Below are 18,343 nucleotides of genomic sequence, written 5' to 3'. Positions count from 1 at the left end.
GGCCCCCGGGTGGGGGCGGTGGGCACAAGGTAGTGGATGCAGCTGCAGCTGCAGCGGCGGGCCAGGCGAGCCGGGGCTCCCTCGGAACCCGACCTCCCGGCGTGCTGCCGGCAGCAGCACCCCGATGGGGCCCCGGCTGGAGCGCCGACGGCTAGGCGGGGAAGGCCACCTTCTCACACACCACATCTCTCCCCTGCCTGCCTCCTTCTCCGTTAGCGCTACCGGTTGGCGGGCGGGGGAGGGGAGCGAGGCGCGTTATTCCCGGGGAGATGGAGGGGGGAGGTGAGGGCATCTCTTACCCGCGTTACTGAGGAGGAGGAGGAGGCGGCTGGAGCGCGGCGCGGCGGGGCGACAGCGGGGCTGGGTGGGTGCAAGTAAGAGTCTTACGAAAGGGAATTAACCCCATCACCAGCCCGGACACCGGCTCCAGCGGCAGCCGCGGCTGGCAGAATCCCGCCCCTTCCCACCACGCACTAGCCCCGCCTCTTCGTTCTCTTTGAGGGTCAGTCGACAAATCATAGGTTGTATATCCTCCGATTGACATGAGCATTGTCCAATCACGTCTGAACAAACTGCCTTCTCTCCACCCCTTCATCTCCTCCCGGGCAGCGGGAGCGCCTTGCCAGGTCTTTCTCCACCCTCCAGGGAAAAAGAGCCAATCGGCGGTAAGTAACCGCCCTTGAAGGACGCAAAGCCCGACCAATGGTAAACGTAAGAGGACAGCCATTTTGCCCACTTGTAAAAGAGCCACCTTTTCCCACGAGTTGGAGCCTGAGGTTGGGGAGTTCTGGGAGTTTTTACTGACCTGGAGGTATTGGAAAGACACCATATTTCTTCAAGGAGTACTTATAGTGCTTTATAGGAATAAAGGAAAATTGTCATCCTCCATTGAGGGGAAGTGGGGGAATGCTGCTTAAGGGCTTCGCTTCTCCCCTCGGCGATAACGGGTTCTAAAGCCGAACACCTGGTTTCTCCAGCCTCAGCTGGGAAAGGCGGGGTAATTGCCCTTTTCGGCCTGCAGCTGACTACAGTTCCCAACGTGCTTTGTTCTCGCCCGTATCCTTTTCTCCGTTTGCTTCCCGCGGGGCCTGACGGGAGTTGTAGTTCCTGGGAGGTGCCAATGCCGCCTCGTTGACCAATAAAGGACAGGGCTTTTCAATGATTTGGAGTTTGGGGCGGGGAACCAGTCGCTCCGCAGTGGTGAAGCCTTTTCGCCCGCCTAACAGAAGAGAGTAAGCGGTAGGAGAGAAAGGTAGTCGGGAAGTGTTTTCTCAGAACTCTGTAGGGGTTTTAGATTACTGGTATTTTGAACTCTCCTACTTTCAGTTTCTCCCTTTGAAGTCACTTCCGCTTTGAGGAGGACACATGACAAACCTGTGGCGGGAGTTGGAGATTCTGCAGCGAGTGCACCAGGTGTGGCCTTCGGGGAGTGCCGTGATGTGGCGGGCAAGTTGGGGGTTTCTTGTAAGAGATAGGAAGTGGAACGGAATTTAATTGCATTTTACGAAAGAGTGGGTGAAATGGGATGGGGGGGTAGCCCCCAAGTCTAGAGCGCCGTTCTCCACCCCAGTCTTCAACCCCAGAGCCCCACTTTTCTTGTCTTTTGACTTGCTCACTGTTAGGTTGCACCCGCATATTTGTGCAGGGTGCCTCTAAAGCCTTCACCTCTTCTGTTTGACTAAAAAGCAACTCAAAAGTTCTGAGCTAACTCCTCCCACTTTTAGAAACTTCTAAAGGCTGGTTCGAAGAAGAAAAGCTACAGAAGTAGTGGGGCTCGGGATTGATACTTAAGAATGGTCCCCATTGCCTTTTTTTTTTTTTTTTTTTTGAGTAAATAAGTGTTGACAGGGTGCCAACTGATGAATACAGATCATTATAAAGACTTTGGAGCCAAAAGCCTAATAAGCTTAACACATTCGACCCTGGTTTCTGCCCCTGTTGGGGTGCAAAGTTCAGTGTATTTTTGCTGTTGACATTCCCTTTGCGGTACCTTGGGAAACTCATTGAGTAAAGGAGATGCAGGTGTTACCAGAAAAATCCTTCCCTCCGTAAGCCTGTTAGCTTTCATCCTTAAGCTCCCCATCATTTTGACTGAGATTTCCTCAAATTCTAACTCAAATTTTCCTGCGGTTTCACTGAGACTTTCTCTTATGACTCATCTTGTAAATATTTATTGAGCACTTTTACTGTATTAGGCTCTATACCAGACTTTGGGGGAAGAATAGTGCCAAAAAGTCTCCTTATCCAAAAGTAGTGAGGAAGATAGAGGCCAAGCAAAATTAATGTTCGTGTTACTCATTCTTTTAATCTCTAACTTAAGTCAAATCTTCATTTGTCGTGTTTTGCCAGTTAATTTTACATTCTATCTCTGGACTAAAATAAGCATATTTTTTCTTTTCTTTTCTTTTCTTTTTTAACTGAAGCACTAAGTCTGTGCCCAAAACTCCTGAGTGGTATTTATGCACTAACTAATTGGTTAATTTTATAGTGTAATCCTTTTAGATATAGGAATAAAATCATACCTTTTGGCCACTGTTCTACATCCACCAAAGTCTTGTCTCTTGCTTTTTAACGCAGTTGGGAATTTCTTACAATTAAGCATAATAGTCTTCTATAGATGCTTAGTTTTTTTTGTTTTTTTTTTTTTGTCTGAGCTCTTCCAGTGCTCAAGTCAACAAATAGTAACAATGGCCATCATTTTATTGTGTGTTTCTTCTGAGTCAGGAATGATGTCAAGTGCTTTAAATACATGTTCCCTGCAACAATCCTCAAGTATTGTTCTGTGACGTTTTATACTTGAAATTGGAGCTTAGTGAAGTTCAATAAGATTTTAAACCCTTGATCAGTAAATTTTGGAGCTGAGATTCATATCCAGATCAGTCTCATTCCTGAGCTCTTAACCAGTGCTCATCCTGACTCTGAAATATTCATTAATCCCCCAATATATGCCAGATACATACAGAGAAATGTGAAATTCCATCCCAGGATTCTGGAATTAATGGTGGCACTCACTTTGTCTTTTGAGCTATCCTTTGGCATCACATAACACATACTTAACTGTATTTGAAAAACAGGAAAACATAAGAAAGTAAAGGTCATCTGTAATCCTGTTACCCAGAGATACCACTATTAAATTTTGGTGGATAGCCTCACAGATCTCTCTCTTACAAAGAGATTATCATTTTTAATGGCTATGTGTTATTACATTGTATGTTTTAATGTAACCAATTCCTAGCTCATGGATACTTACATTATTTTTGATTAACTTTTCTTTTGATTGTGGTAAAGAATATATAAACTTCACCATCTTAACCATTTTTAAGTATATAGTACAGTAGTATTAAGTATATGCACCTTGTCATGCAACAGATTTCTGGAACTTTCATCTTGCAAAACTGAAACTCTGCACTTGCTGAACAACAGCTCCTCTTTTCCCCCTCCCACAGCCCCTGGCAACCACCATTTGACTTTCTGTTTCTAAAAGTTTGACTTTGGTTGCTTCATATAAGTGGAATCCTGCAGTATTTGTCCTTCTGTGACTAGTTTGTTTCACATAGCATCAAGTCCTCAAGGTTCATCCATGTTGTAGCATGGGACAGGATATCCTTCTTTTCAAGGCTGAATAATATTCCATTATTTGCATATACTGTCTTTCACTTATCCATTCATCTGCCAGTGAACATTTAGGCAGCTTCTACTTCTTGGCTATTGTGAATAATGCAGCATTAAAATGGGTGCAAATATTTCTTATATACACAGAAGGAGGATTGCTGAATCAATTAACTTTTAAAAGCAGTGCTGTCATGAGCACCATTTTTGTATGCTTGCCTGATTACCCCTTAAATCTAACTTTTTAGAAGTAGGATTATTTATCCCCAAATACTGTGTAATTTCTAAATTGTTCAGAATGGTTGTTCCCATTTTCTTTTCTACTGAAGGTGTTTGAGAGCACCCATTTCCCATCTTCTCTTCTATCCAATTGGATTGCAAAAAGCAGTCCCTCATTTAATTCTATCTAGTTGAATTCTGTTGATGTTGATCATCTCCTTGTGTACTGTTGTTCAATCTCTTCTGAGTAGACTATCATAGTCTCTTAATTTTAAAGAAATTACTTCTGATGTTTTTAACTCTCTCATGTATTTTGTTTACTCTCATTTTGCAATTTGTCTATTTAACTTTTTAATGCTGTTTTTCTGTGACATAGTTTAAATTATTTTAATGTTGAAATTTGTCTTTTCCTTTTTAGTTTTGAGTTTATTTTTGATGCTTAGCAAAAGCTTTTTGATGATTCAACACGATGATAAAATGTGTACATAATTTATATTTGTTTTTAATTTATTTTCACAATCTATATATACTTGGTTTTGTTTGGATTCTGTTCTCTTTCATTGTTTTGTCTTTTCTTTGACTTGTACCATACCCATTATCTTTATTTCTGTAACTTTATAATATGTTTTAATATCTGGCAGGTAAAGTGTGCTTTCACTTTTTTAGACATTTTCTTGTCAGTCCTACATTTTCTTGTATTTTACTAAGTTGATTTGGGTGTCATTTTGTCAAATTAAAAATAAATATCCTCACTTTTATATTTTAACAAAATAGAAGTTTGACATTTATAGGGATACAGAATACTACTGAAAGGCAAGTATTTCATTTCATATTAACAATACAGAATTTTTCATAGGTACAGTCAAGGTTCAATGGGGGCATCCTGTGCTTTGTTACAACGTGTTTTTATTACAGAGTTGGATCCAAATGGTTACATTTTAAGAGCACATCTGATTTTTTAAATTAGAGAATCACTTTTTATACAGAGGTTTACATTTTATAGGTGGCTTGCTGTAGGCCCTGATGACTTCAGAATGCTTACCTCTAATTTACAACTACTTACCCTGCTCTACCTCATAGCCTTCTCAGAGTACTTCAAATTCAACATACCCCTAAATCTGTCCCTCTTTATCTCATTTGTTTATTTGTTCAGGATATATTTATTGAGCATATCCTTAGAGAAGTACTGGGTAATGGTCAAGAGGATGGGCTCCAGGCTGCCTAGGTTCAATTCTGGGTTCTGCCCTGAACTCATTGGGTGACCTTGGGCAGATTACTTAACTATCTGTGCCTTTTTCCTTATCTGTAAAAACTGAGATAAAAGTAGTCACAGGCCATTGTGAGGCTTCAATGAGTTAATACATGTAAAACACTTGAAATGGTGCCTGGGGCCTAATAAGTGCGGGTTAGGTTTTGTTAATATTGTTTCTGTTGACCTGGTTGATCCTAGAGGACTGAAGTAAAAAAATAAACAGTAAACAAAACTGTGGTCTTGAGTTTATCAAGGCTCTCTGTTTGGAGGGAGTAAACAGATGAAAATAATTGTCATTCCTAGTAAGTGCTTAAAGGAAGCCGACTAATACTAAAGAAAATGTAGGCAAGTCCAGTTGGAAACTACTGCAGCTTTCCAGTTGAGCAGTGGTGACTTGAGGTGGGTGTGGGTAGTGAAACTGGAAAGAAATGAATGTATTTGAAATATATTTTGGGAATAATTAATAACAAGTGGATTTAATTTGGTGGTTAAGGAAGAAGGAGAAACCCAGGTTGCTGGTTTGAGTAACATGTATGGTTGTACTGTTACTGAGATTGGTCATGGAACACACAATTTGGTGGAGAAATCAAGACTTTAGTTTTGGACATTTAGGCTAGAAATGTCTATAAGATATCCAAAATATCATGTAGGTAATTAGGTGTAGTAGCCTGACGCTAAGAGATTATAAATTGTATTATCTGGACTATTTGTGGTAGCCTGCTAAAAGGTTGTCCCTACCCCGACATCCATTCTTCCAAATTTGACCAGGGAATATTTGTAGAGTAGTGACTTGGTTAAACTCTAGGAAAGGCTCCTGATTTCTTACAAGATGAGGTCTGAACTCTTAGCATGGCATATGAGAACCTCCCTAATCTGTCTTGTGTTTACTTCTTTACTGCTTGTCACAAAGCCATCTTTATTTTTTTTCCTTTAGCTATACTAAATGGCTTATGATTTTCTGAAACTTTGTGCTTTTGCAAATATGGCTTCTTTCTCTCTAGAATATCCTTGATTCTCCATCTGTTAACTTCACTCTTCCTTCAAGGTTCAACTTAAGAGTTACATGAGATATTTAAATAAGGTGTACCATGCAGCAAGCATTTTTTTTTCCTAAGTGAAGCCTTTTTTGACTGCTTGTTACACGGAGTCAGCACACCCACTTTTGTATAGGTATTCTCATATATACTTCTTTCATAGCGCTTATTGCGTTGTGTTGCACTTGTTTATAGCTCTTATTTCCACCCCAGATTGAGGTGGGAGGTGAGGCTACATTGGCGCAAATTCATCTTTGTGTACCGGTACTTTCTGCAATGCCTAGTACATAACAGGCACTATGTAATTTGTTGAATGAGTGATTTTAAGTGGCAGTGTTGCATAATGGAAAAATTTGGACTTTTACATTAGACCAATGAGAGCTCCGGGCTTAATATTGTTACTGGGAAAAGGGAAGTAGGAATTACCTCGGTTCTTAGTCACCCGAAAAAAAAAAGAATTTTTAACGAGAGACAGAAAGCGTAATATAAGCAAGATTTTTATTAGTAAAGTAAAAAGTAGTGAAAGATAGTACACTCCTTACACTTGGGAGCGGGCCAATTCAAGAGAGGAAAAATGGCGCCACTCCTTTGTTTTTCCGTCTTGGATCCTGGCTTAGGGGCGTTTTTTGTGATTGATTGATTAACGGCTCAGGTTCTTTGAGTGATCGGGCTGATTGACAGCTCAGGTTCCTTGTGCTCCGGCACGCCCATCCCCTTTTGGACAGGTTCTTACCCCAGAAGCACACAGAGAAACCTAAGGGAGGAGGCTCAAACTGTAATGTTAATTACGTTATAATGAGCATTGGATCAAGTTACTCCAGGTCCTTCTCTTATGCGCAGCTGCTGCGTTTTAATTTTAGCTGGCTTCTTTTGCTGGCCCTCATTTAGAGAAAGTAAAAGTTTCTAGAGTCCCTTATCCTGAGTGCAGAGGTACTATCATTTTATGGGTTGTTCCTTTCCCCTTCCTCTCCCCCTGCCCAGTGCTCATTTCTAACTGCCTAACAATATCACCAGTACTGGTGATAAGTTATTTAATACTGCTGAATCTCATTTTCCATGTCCTTAATGTGAGGATAATAATACTTACCTTTGTGAGTTTTGAGAATTGTAGGAGATTTTCTTCAATTTTCTAGTGTACTGCCTCAGAGAAAGAGATCATTCAATAAGTGGAAGTTACTTTGTTATTCTGAAAACAGTTGTCTTTAGAATGAAAGATTCTAGTGTCCTTGCTTTTAAAGTAATTAGCTATTAACATATGGAAGTTTTTAAAGCCCCGTAAGTGATTTTTAAAATATATAATTTTATAATTTACTGGAGTTGATCTTTTATCATTTTAGAATATTCTGTTTTACTGACAAAATGTGATTTTAATTTATTAAATTTAGATTGTAGCTTGCTGACTGACAGTTCATAAATATAGCTTTATCAGATAAAACATGTAAGCAGAATGTACACTGTCATATAAGCATGGAGTATGTTAAAATATGAAATAGGTACATTTGCGAGTCCAGATCAAATCTGAAGAGTTTCTGTGATTGAGTAAAGGACTTTGTAATCACTGAAGATATTTGAGTAGATGAGACATCTTCTTTGACTACCTCTTCAAACTCATAATCAAACTGTCTTTGTGTGTGTGTGTCTGTGCTTTATGGATCCATGTGCTTTATGTTTTTTTTGTTTGTTTGTTTCATTTTTGGAGGAGAAATAATTAGGTTTATTCATTTTAACGGAGGTACTGAGGATTGAACCCAGGACCTCATGCATGCTAGGCGTGCACTCTACCTCTGAGCTATACCCTCCCCTCCAGATTCATGTCCTTTAGAGCAGGGGTGTCCAGTAGACCAACATATTCACCATTTTTGGGAACTGGCAGTTTATTCAAGTTAAATTTCTATTTCCAATAAGGAACTTGGAATTACTTATGTTAATACGTGGTTCTGTACTTACTTAACTCTGGAAAGATATTTGTTGAGGTTACTAGATTCTAGCCCTCCTCCCTCACCTCTGTCCACCTGCTTCCTATTATCAGTGGATGGGAGGGGAGAAGTGAGTGATCAAATCTTTCATCATAGGTTACCCAGCATTTAAGATATTTTATCTTCACAGTGTTTACTTGGTGTGTCCATGTAGCCAAATTGCTATAGTAATCAGGACCATTTGCACTAACAGTTTTTGTTTGACTATCATGAATTTATAAAATTTAGTTATCTAAATTAACTGACTTTGTTCTTAAATTGAACAGAAGATTTGCTTGATACTATGTATTAGGAAGAATTTTCCATATGTAGGCCTTGTTTCTAGCTTAGAACTTTTTAGGGTGTTCTGATACCCTAAAATCCTAATATGGATCCTTAATCCATATTTAATAAACTGTCCCCTTTAATCTTAATCACTCTGCAAACTGTGTCCCCATTTTCCCTGCTATAACCTGAACTTGTCTTGGAGAGGGGGTGAGTTGCATTTTTTTACTTTTTTTCTTTTTTTAAAAGGAGGTCCTGGGGATTGAACTCAGGGCCTCATGCATGCTAAACAGGCACTCTACCACTGAGCTATACCTCCCCCCAACCTGAACTTGCCTTTATGTCCCCGTACATTCTGACTTCTACATTCAAACGTACGGCCCAGCTGATGCATGTTAGTTTCTTAGTTCCTGGACAGCCATGTCTCCTGTGAACTTTATTTCCACATTAGTTCAGCCATGCACTCCAGTCATGGCACCTTATACTTTCTCATCTCTTGGAACTAGTCTAGTGTTGAAAAGGGAGCAAAAACCCAGATAATATGTCTTACCTCTACCACTAGCTGCATGATCTTCTTGGATTTTTATTTTTTTGTACATCATTATCCCATATTTTCAGATTCATTGGTATGTGTTAAGCCAGAGTGTTTGCTTTTTCATTTTTTAAAGTTACAGTTTTAATTTTAGATCATTGTAAATTCATATGCTGTCGTGAGAAATAATGCAAAGAGATCCTGCATACTATTTACCCAGTTTCCTCCAGTGGTAACATCTAGTTAAACTATAATACTTAATCACAGCCAGGATATTGACACAATCAAGATAGAGACCATTTCCATACCACAAGGATCCCTCATGTTGCCTTTTTAGAGTCAAAACATCTTCTATCCTTCCCCACCTTACCCCCTAGAATTACTAATCTGTTCTCCGTTTCTATAATTTCATCATTTCAAGAGTATTATATAGATGAAATGAAACACATATAACCTTTGAGATTGGCTTTTTTCACTCAGAATAATTCTCTGGAGATTCATCCAGTTTATTGCACGTATCAGTTTTGCCTTTTTGTTGCTGAATAGTATTCCATGATGTGTATATATACCAGTTTGTTTAACCATTCACCCATTGGAGGATAGCTGGGTTGGTTTTAGTTTTTGCCTGTTATGAATAGAACTACAGTAAACATGCATATTTAGATTTTTGTGTGAACATGTTTTGATGTAACTTTCCTCTAGGGTAAATGCCCAGGAGTACAATTGCTAGGTCATGGTAGTTGCATGTATAGCTATTTGAATGAAATTGTAAAACTATTTTTCCGAGTGACTGTATACTCCTTCTTCCTAGAACATACATCAAGCCAGGAATTGTTTGTTTGCTTGATTTATTTTGTTTGTGTTTCAAATCTTTGTGAGGGACTTTACTCCATTGTAGGCTTTATAGCCATACAAACTTGCATTTGAATCCTGTTTCTCACACATTATGGCATAGTGTAGTCATCTGTGAACAAGAACACAGCACTTATTTTCTAGAGTTCTTAGGAAGATTATAGGAGATAGCCCATGTTCAAGTTCTTGGCATGTAATAGACACTATTATTTCATAAGTACTCGAGAAATAGTACTTTTATCCCCACCTTCAGTATAACTGGGTCTATTTTTGCTAGTGTTCATGTTTCAGTGTCATGACATCATCTAAAGAGTTTCTTGATATTATAATGAGTTACAATGTATAACAATGAGTTCCAAAGAAGGACTACCACTTCTTTGATTTAAATCTTTAATTTTTCTCACATATCTTTTGTAGTTTCCATATATAGGTCTTCCATATCTTTTTATTAGATTTCTTTCTGATATTTCTGGTATTTGAATTTTTTGATGTTGTTAAGAATGGTATCAATTTTAACATTTTATTTTCTGATTTTTGCCTAGATAGAGGAATTCAGTGCATTGTGTATATTGATCATATATATGCATTAATCTTACTAAATTTGCTATAAATCTACTAGATTAATTTTACTCTGTGTACATAATCCTATGCTATCTGTAAATTAAATTTTTTTCTTTCTGCTTTTCCTTTTACCCTATTCACCTGATTGGATTCCACTGTTAAATAAATTTTGAGATAGTAGGCATATTTTTGTTTTTTCTGACCTTGCAAGAAAAACTGTCAACAATTTACCTTAAGTATGATGTTTGCTCAAGGCTTTTGGTAAAAACCTTTCATAATATGAAGTAAGTTCTCTCCTATTTTTTCTATAACATGGAACCTTTGCTCTGAATGGATTTTGAATTTTATCAAATACTTTTCTCCCCCCATTATTGAGATTATCCTATCAGTTTATTTCTTTATTTTGTTATTCTTGAATTACATTGTTTTTTTACAATGTACTTGTTTAATGGCTTAATTGATATATAATTCACTAGAAAATAAAACCATGAAATTCACTCATTTCACAATTCTTTGGTATATTCATAGGGTTCTGATCATCCCTTATCATGATCTAATTTTAGGACATTTTCATTACTCTAGAAAGAAACCCAATATTCATTAGCAGTTTCTCTTTGTTCTCTGCTCCTCTACTCCACCGCCCAGCCCCCTGATTCCATCCCTAGGCAACCACTCACTTACTTTCTGTATGGATTTGCCTAGTCAACAACTTACATATAAATGAATGCACAATATGTAGTTCTTTGTGAGTGGCTTCTGTCACTTAGCATTTTTTCAATGTTCATTCATGTTGTAGCATGTATAAGTATTTCATTCCTTTTTATTGTCAAATAATATTCCGTTGTATAGACATAGTACATTTTCTTTACCAGTTCATCTTGATAGACAGTTGGGTTGTTCCCACTTTTTAACTATTAGGGATAATGCTGCTATGATAATTTGTATGCAAATTTTTGTGTGGATGTCTGTTTTCATTTTTCTTGAGTGTATATCTAGGAGCAGAATTTCCAAGTCTTAAGGTAATTTTCTTCAACATTTTGATGAACTGCCATATTGTTTTCCACAACAGTTATACTTTTATACATTTCCACAAGCAATATTTGAGAGTTCTAATTTCTCCACACTTTTGTCAACATTTGTTATTATCTGTCTTTTTTATTTTATCCATCTTAATGAGTATAAAGTGGTATCTCATTGTGGTTTTGATTTGCAGTTTTTGTATTACTAATGATGTTAAACATTTTTGTGTGTGCATCTTGACCATTTATGTAACTTTGGAGACATATCTATTCAGATCTTTTGCCCATATTTAAATTGGGTTGTCTTTTTATTATTGAGTTGTAATTGTTCTTTATATATTCTGGATATCAGACCCTTGTCAGATGTAATTTGCAAATATTTTCTCCCTCTGTATGGATTGTCCTCATTTTCTTGGTGGTATTATTTGCAGAACTAAAGTTTTTAATGTTGGTGAAGACCAATTTACCTATTTTTTCTTTTGTTGCTTTTATTTTGGGTATTGTATTAAGAAACCATTGCATAGCTCAATGTCACAGGGATTTATTCTTATGCTTTCTTTTAAGGGTTTTTTAGTTTTAGCCCTTACATTTTAGTATTTGATCATTTTGAGTTACTTTTTGTGTATGGTGTGAGTTAGGGGTCTAGTTTCACTCTTTTATATGTGGCTATCTAGTTGTCCCAGCACCATTTCTTGAAAAGATTATTCATTTCCTATTGAATTGTTGACACCCTTGTCAAAGATCAACCAACTATAAATATAAGTGTTTATTTCTGGACTCTCAATTCTATTCCATTGATCTATCTGTCTGTCATTATGCTAGTACTACACTGTCTTGATTACATGGCTGCATAGTAAGTTTTACAAAAAGGAAGTATAAGTTCTCTAACTTTGTACTTTTTCAAGATTGTTTTGGCTATTCTGGGGCCCTTGCCTTTCCACATGAATTTTAGGATCAGCTTGTTATTGATCGGGCTTTAAAAATTGAATTAGCCTTACATTCCTAAAATAAGCCCATTTTAGTCTTGATATCTTAGTCTTTTAATTTACTGCTGTATTTGGTTTCCTCATATTTTGTTTACTGATGAATGTAAGAAAATGGCTTGTATGTATTTTTTCTTCTAATGAGCTTGTCAAATGAGGTTTAGGCTAGCTTCACTGAATGAGCTTGAAAAGAATATTTTTGTCATTGCATCAAATGGATCAGGTTTGTTTATTGTGTTCTTCAGATCTTGAATATCTTTATAGATTTTTAATCTGCTTTTATAATTAGTTGCTGAGAGAGATGTATTGAAATGTCCCACTATAGTTATAGATTTGGCTATTCTTTGTTTCTTTCAAATTTTCCTTTTATTTCTATCTGTTTTTACTTGTATTTTTATATACTTTGAGGCAGTGTTTATCATTCTAGTAAATTAATTTTTTTATTATTATAAAATGCCCTTTGTTGCCTTAGTAATTTTCTTAGCCTTCAACATATGTTGTCTTATGTTAATAAAGCTATCAGGTGTATTTTGGTATGCATAATACGTCTTTTTCCATTCTTTTACATCAAATGTTTGAGTCCTCCTATTTAACATGTGTCTTCTTAAAGCAGCATATAGTTATTAATTTAAAATACAGTATGATAATCTTTTTCTTTTGTTTGCCATTTTTATTTCACTTACATTTATTGTCTCTTCTAGTTCACTCTTTGTCATTTCTGTTTTATTCTCTCTTTGTCTCTTCTGCTGTAAATTCCATCCAATAAATTCTTCATTTAAAAAATAAAAATAACAAAATTATCTCTTCAAAGTGCAAAATTTCTCTGACCAGCCATTTGCTTATTTCCACAATAAACCTCTTGGCAGTATATTTTAACAATATCTGATTCTCCTCAACACAGTTCCACCACTTACTTAAGAATGCATTAGTAAATTCCAATTGAATTTACTTTGTTCCCAATTGATTACAGAAATGCCATCTTGAGGTTAAAGGATCCTAAAAGATTAAGAATAAAAACATTTCTTTATTCTGTTCTCAGGTGTTGCTTTTCAAAAGAATTGATTAGAAAATGAGTTCTGCTAGATTTGCTTCCACTAAATTTCCCTAACCAATAGTTGTTGGGTTAATAATTTTAATAACATGGTATTAATAGTTATATATTGCTCATTCCATCTTAATAGCCCCTCCAACCTTACTAAAAGTAAACTAGTATATATACATTGAACAAAATGGTTTTTGCTTAATCTCTGAACTAAATCCTCTACAGTTTTCATGATTAGAGAGACATGTTTATTATAACTGTTAGTTTCTTGATACTTGAGAAAGAAGAGTAAGCCTGAGTCTCTTGTTATTAATGTAATGTTGGTTACAATGGACCTTTTGCAGCAGATAAACCTGTATGGCTGACCTACATGAGTTGTTTTTTTTTTTAATATAACAAAATTTTTAGACTTTAGAAAAATAGTATAAATGGGAAAGGGCATTTAAAAATGACTATTTTGAGTATTAACTAAAACTTTCATTTTCTGTCAATTAAATTGTACCACTACGTATTTTCAAGTTCTTTATATATCCAGGTACCTATTTGAATCATCAGTGAGCCAACCACACCATAGTTTTTAGTTCAACTGAAAATTTTTCTGAATAGTCTCATACTGTTTTAGACTTCTTTCATCTTCATATTTAAACAGTTATTTTTTTCTCTTATGATTTTATTAAAACAAATTTTTCTTTAGATAGCTTTAGTTGCATTGTTTATTTTTACAAATATAGTATCTGATTCAGTCCTCATAAAATAAATCACGTAAGTTGCAATGTGACCTCAACTTAGCAGACACATTTTTTTCTTGGAATATTTGTTAAAGTTTTTTACAATGTAAAAAGAAGCAAAGATAATAGATAGGGAAATAGTTTTTCTGTATTTTTCTTAGCTTCTTGCCAATGTTCCTCACTAAAATATGATATCCCTCATACCACTTGCCCTGAAAAGTGCTTCTGAGCCCCTATTACTTCTGGAAAGTGGACATGGTTCTGCTGCTTCTACCCTGGCCAGAGTGGATTTCACTTAATCCTAGCTCTTTGAATTTTCACTTTCTAGATAAAAGTCTAGAACGGATTTATCTGATTAGCAAGCTCAGTAGCTGTAAGGCAGGCTGGGAAAGCAAGAATCTGGTATTTCCAGCTTTACTATTGGAAGGTGACATCTGACTCACACTTATATTTGTAATGTGAGGAAGTTTCTAAACATAGCAGGGATACCAGATGTTGGGTAGCTTCAAAAAATGATACAGATTGACTGTCCCATGTCAATACCCAAATGTGTGTATTCACCCTTGTTCTCTTTCTAGAGTTTCAGACTCATGTATTTCCAAGTCTGTTTGACATTTAGACTTCATATCTTATAGCCATCTCAAACTTTATATATTCTTAAAAGATCTGTTGATTTTTTTTTCTCCCCAGTCCATTTGTTCCTTAGTCTTCAATGTCTCAGTAAATTGCACAACTCCTTCACTCTTAAATGATGTGATCTCACATATACATAGTGATTTCACATTTGCTTCATTCTCCACATGTACTCCATCAGCAAGTTCTGTTTGCTTTACCACTGAGACATTTCCCCAATCTCTCCAGTTCCACTGCTAGACATGATTCTTGCCTTGTCTGTTGCAGCCTGATAATAGGTTTCTTGCTTTTACACCTTCCTCCTTTTGAACCATTGTCTATTCTATTCTTTACTCAGGGTTTTATTGTTGTTGTTTTATAGGTTGTTGTCGAGAAGGTACCAGGGATGTCGACTCATTGGTGCTTATTAGGACCTTATCAGACAGTCCTGAGTCATAAGTCACCTCTAAATTCAGTTGCCTACTGAGACAGTGGGGACTTTTTGGACTGGTCAGGTCCTATAGGAATATTCATTCCCTATCTTTCTATTGATAACTTTGTCCTCCTCTGATAGTTTTTGAAATGTAAGTCAGATTGTGTCACTCCCCTGCTTAAAACTCTCCAGTAACCTGCAGTGAAGACTGAAATGTTCTACATATGGACCATTTGGTATAATAGCCACTATATCATTAGGTACTTGAAACACGGTTGATGCAACTAAGGAACTGAATTTTTAATTGTAGTTAAATTTAAATAACTACATCTAGCTAATAGTGTATATGACAGCACAGCTCCATTGGCTTCCCTTCATTCTTTTTTGGGGGGCAGTAAACAAAGGTTGTTCTAGAAAGAGCAACTCCTTGAGAGATAGAACCATTTTAAATTTACATGTATGTACTGTTCATTGTTTCTAAGAACAGTTTAGAGCTTTAGCTTTTTAAACTTACATAGTTATCAAAGGAATAAAACCAACCACAAAATAAGAATCAACAGAATGCAGTAATCCAATCGTAAAGGACAATCAAATGTGTTTACACATATTCAAGAAATCAATCATCTAAGTAATAAGTAGCTCATTTGTGTCCTTTTTTTCTTTTTTTTTTTTAAGAGTCCACATATGAGCGATAGCATATGACATTTTTCTTTTTCTTTCAGGCTTAATTCACTTTGAATGATGATCTCCAGGTCCACCCATGTTGCTGCCAGTGGCATTATTTTATTCTTTTTATGGCTAAATAGTATTCCATTATATATATGTACCACATCTTCTTTATCTAGTCATTCTTGATGGACATTTGGGTTGTTTCCGTGTCTTGGATATTATTTTCTCGGGTTCTTTCCTTCTCTCTTCTCTTTCTGGGACCCCTGTAATGCAAATATATGTGCACTTCATGTTGTCCCAGAGTTCTCTTAAACTATCCTCATTTCTTTTCTTTCTTCTTTCTTTTTTCTGTTCTGCAGTAGTGATTTCCACTCATCTGTCTTCTAGCTCATTGATCCGTCCTTCTGCATTTAGTCTGTTCTTGGTTCCTTCTAGTGTGTTATTCATTTCAGTAATTTTATTCTTCAACTCTGTTTGAGCAATCTTTATATTTTTCAGCTCTTTGCTAAAAAACTTTGCTCTGTGCATCTATACTCCTCTTGAGTTCTCTGAACATCTTTGCCATCATTCCTCTAAACTCGTTCTCAGATAAATCACCTGTCTCCTCACCACTTATTTCTTCTTCTGGGATTCTATCTTGAGCCTTGGCCTGGAAGCTATTCTCTCCTCTAATGCCTCATAGTGTCTTTCTATTCGTATTTTTAGGTCGGTTAGTTACATTTCTCCACCTTGGAGGAGGGCCCTCTGTGGGAAATGTCCTATGCATCAGAGCAGTACATCATTCTTAATGATGCAAAACTTGAAAATTTCCTACTAAGATTAGATACAAGGTAAAGATGTTCCCTCTCACCACTCCTTTTCTACATTGTAGAAGCGCAGAGTAGAAACTCAAGCTGAACCATCTCTGAGAACCAGTGATGGGGGAGGAAAACCTAAACTGGGGTTGACAAACTGCTGGAGGCTCAGTGCAGACAATTCTGAGTTTAAAACTACAGGGGAACCCAGTCACTGGGAGAACCTCACACTTCTGTGAATTTTACTTCCAGGAGCCTGCCTGACCAGGGTCTCACAGTAAATAAGAGAAAACCCCCCTCCTGCTTCTGGTCTGGCTTCCCTTTATTCTTGGAGTAGAGTCCAAAGGACTTACCAACCCTTTTGTGATTTGACTCTTGCTTGTCTCACTCTTCCTTGGTTTAATCACATTGTCCTCTCTGTTTCTAGAAAACACCAAGCCCTTCCTCAACACAGGGTCTTTGCACTTATGCTGTCTGCCTGGAGTGCTCTTCTCTCAACTTTGAACCTGGCTGCTCTTTCACATCCTTTCAGACGGTAGACCAAGTATCACCTCAGAGAGGCCTTTCCTGGTCGGCCTCCCTAAAGTGGCCATTACCCTCTTAAGTTCCTTCATGACATTTGTACCATACTATAATCAATCTTATTGTTTATTTATTTCCAGTTGCCCCCTCAAGAATATAAGCTCTGTAGGGATGTGATTCCTGTTTCTCCAGATTGTAGCATGTAGTACCTATTTGTTATTAATAAATACTTGCTGAATTCCTGAGAGTCTTAAACATTGGACACAGAGGTTGATCACTTTTTTGGGAGTGAGGGAGGCTGAAGTTTTATCATTCTGCAAATAATGGAGGAAGAAAGCAAATTTGTTTTAAAAATGAAATAAGATTATATGTAAACAGATCAAAGTTTCAATCTAAATACAAAGTGTTATTAGAAAAGCTTTAGAGTTCACTGATTTAATTGGGCCTTTTTCTTGCTGAGTTCCAAGAATTTACAGATACAGGAAATTTTTATGTGGTAAAATATTAAAATTATATCTGTGGAAACTGGTGAGGAAAGTGCTAATCAGGCAGAGTTTATGCTATGGATTCAAGTGATTAAAGAAGTCGTTTTATTTTATTTTTTTTAACATTTTTTATTGATTTATAATCATTTTACAATGTTGTGTCAAATTCCAGTGTTCAGCACAATTTTTCAGTTATTCATGGACATATACACACTCATTGTCACATTTTTTTCTCTGTGAGTTATCATAACATTTTGTGTATATTTCCCTGTGCTATACAGTGTAGTCTATTCTACAATTTTGAAATCCCAGTCTATCCCTTCCCACCCTCCACCCCCCTGGTAACCACAAGTCTGTATTCTCTGTCTGTGAGTCTATTTCTGTCCTTTATTTACGCTTTGTTTTTGTTTGTTTGTTTGTTTTTGTTTTTGTTTTTTAGATTCCACATATGAGCGATCTCATATGGTATTTTTCTTTCTCTTTCTGGCTTACTTCACTTAGAATGACATTCTCCAGGAGCATCCATGTTGCTGCAAATGGCATTATGTTGTCGGATTTTATGGCTGAGTAGTATTCCATTGTATAAATATACCACCTCTTCTTTATCCAGTCACCTGTTGATGGACATTTAGGCTGTTTCCATGTTTTGGCTATTGTAAATAGTGCTGCTATGAACACTGGGGTGCAGGTGTCATCCTGAAGTAGGGTTCCTTCTGGATACAAGCCCAGGAGTGGGATTCCTGGGTCATATGGTAAG

At 36.8% G+C, this 18,343-nt stretch overlaps 1 protein-coding gene across 2 annotated transcripts in view; it reads left to right on the top strand.

The window, feature by feature from the left end:
* Window positions 1-756: 756 nt before the first annotated feature.
* Window positions 757-18,343, top strand: part of ZRANB3 (zinc finger RANBP2-type containing 3) — a 209,619-nt gene continuing 192,032 nt past the window's right edge. Inside the window, exon 1 of one of the 2 annotated variants that reach the window (XM_031451316.2) lies at window positions 757-811. The gene's annotated coding sequence lies outside the window, so the exon portion shown is untranslated. Of the gene's footprint in view, window positions 812-1,143; window positions 1,414-18,343 lie in introns of those variants that run through there. The other variant, XM_010984029.3, reaches the window with a different exon arrangement.

This window comes from Camelus dromedarius, chromosome 4, assembly GCF_036321535.1.
Source record: "Camelus dromedarius isolate mCamDro1 chromosome 4, mCamDro1.pat, whole genome shotgun sequence".
Lineage (NCBI taxonomy): Eukaryota > Metazoa > Chordata > Mammalia > Artiodactyla > Camelidae > Camelus > Camelus dromedarius.
The sequence above is the reverse complement of the archived record's forward strand: the minus strand, read 5'-3'. Positions and strand labels throughout refer to the sequence as shown.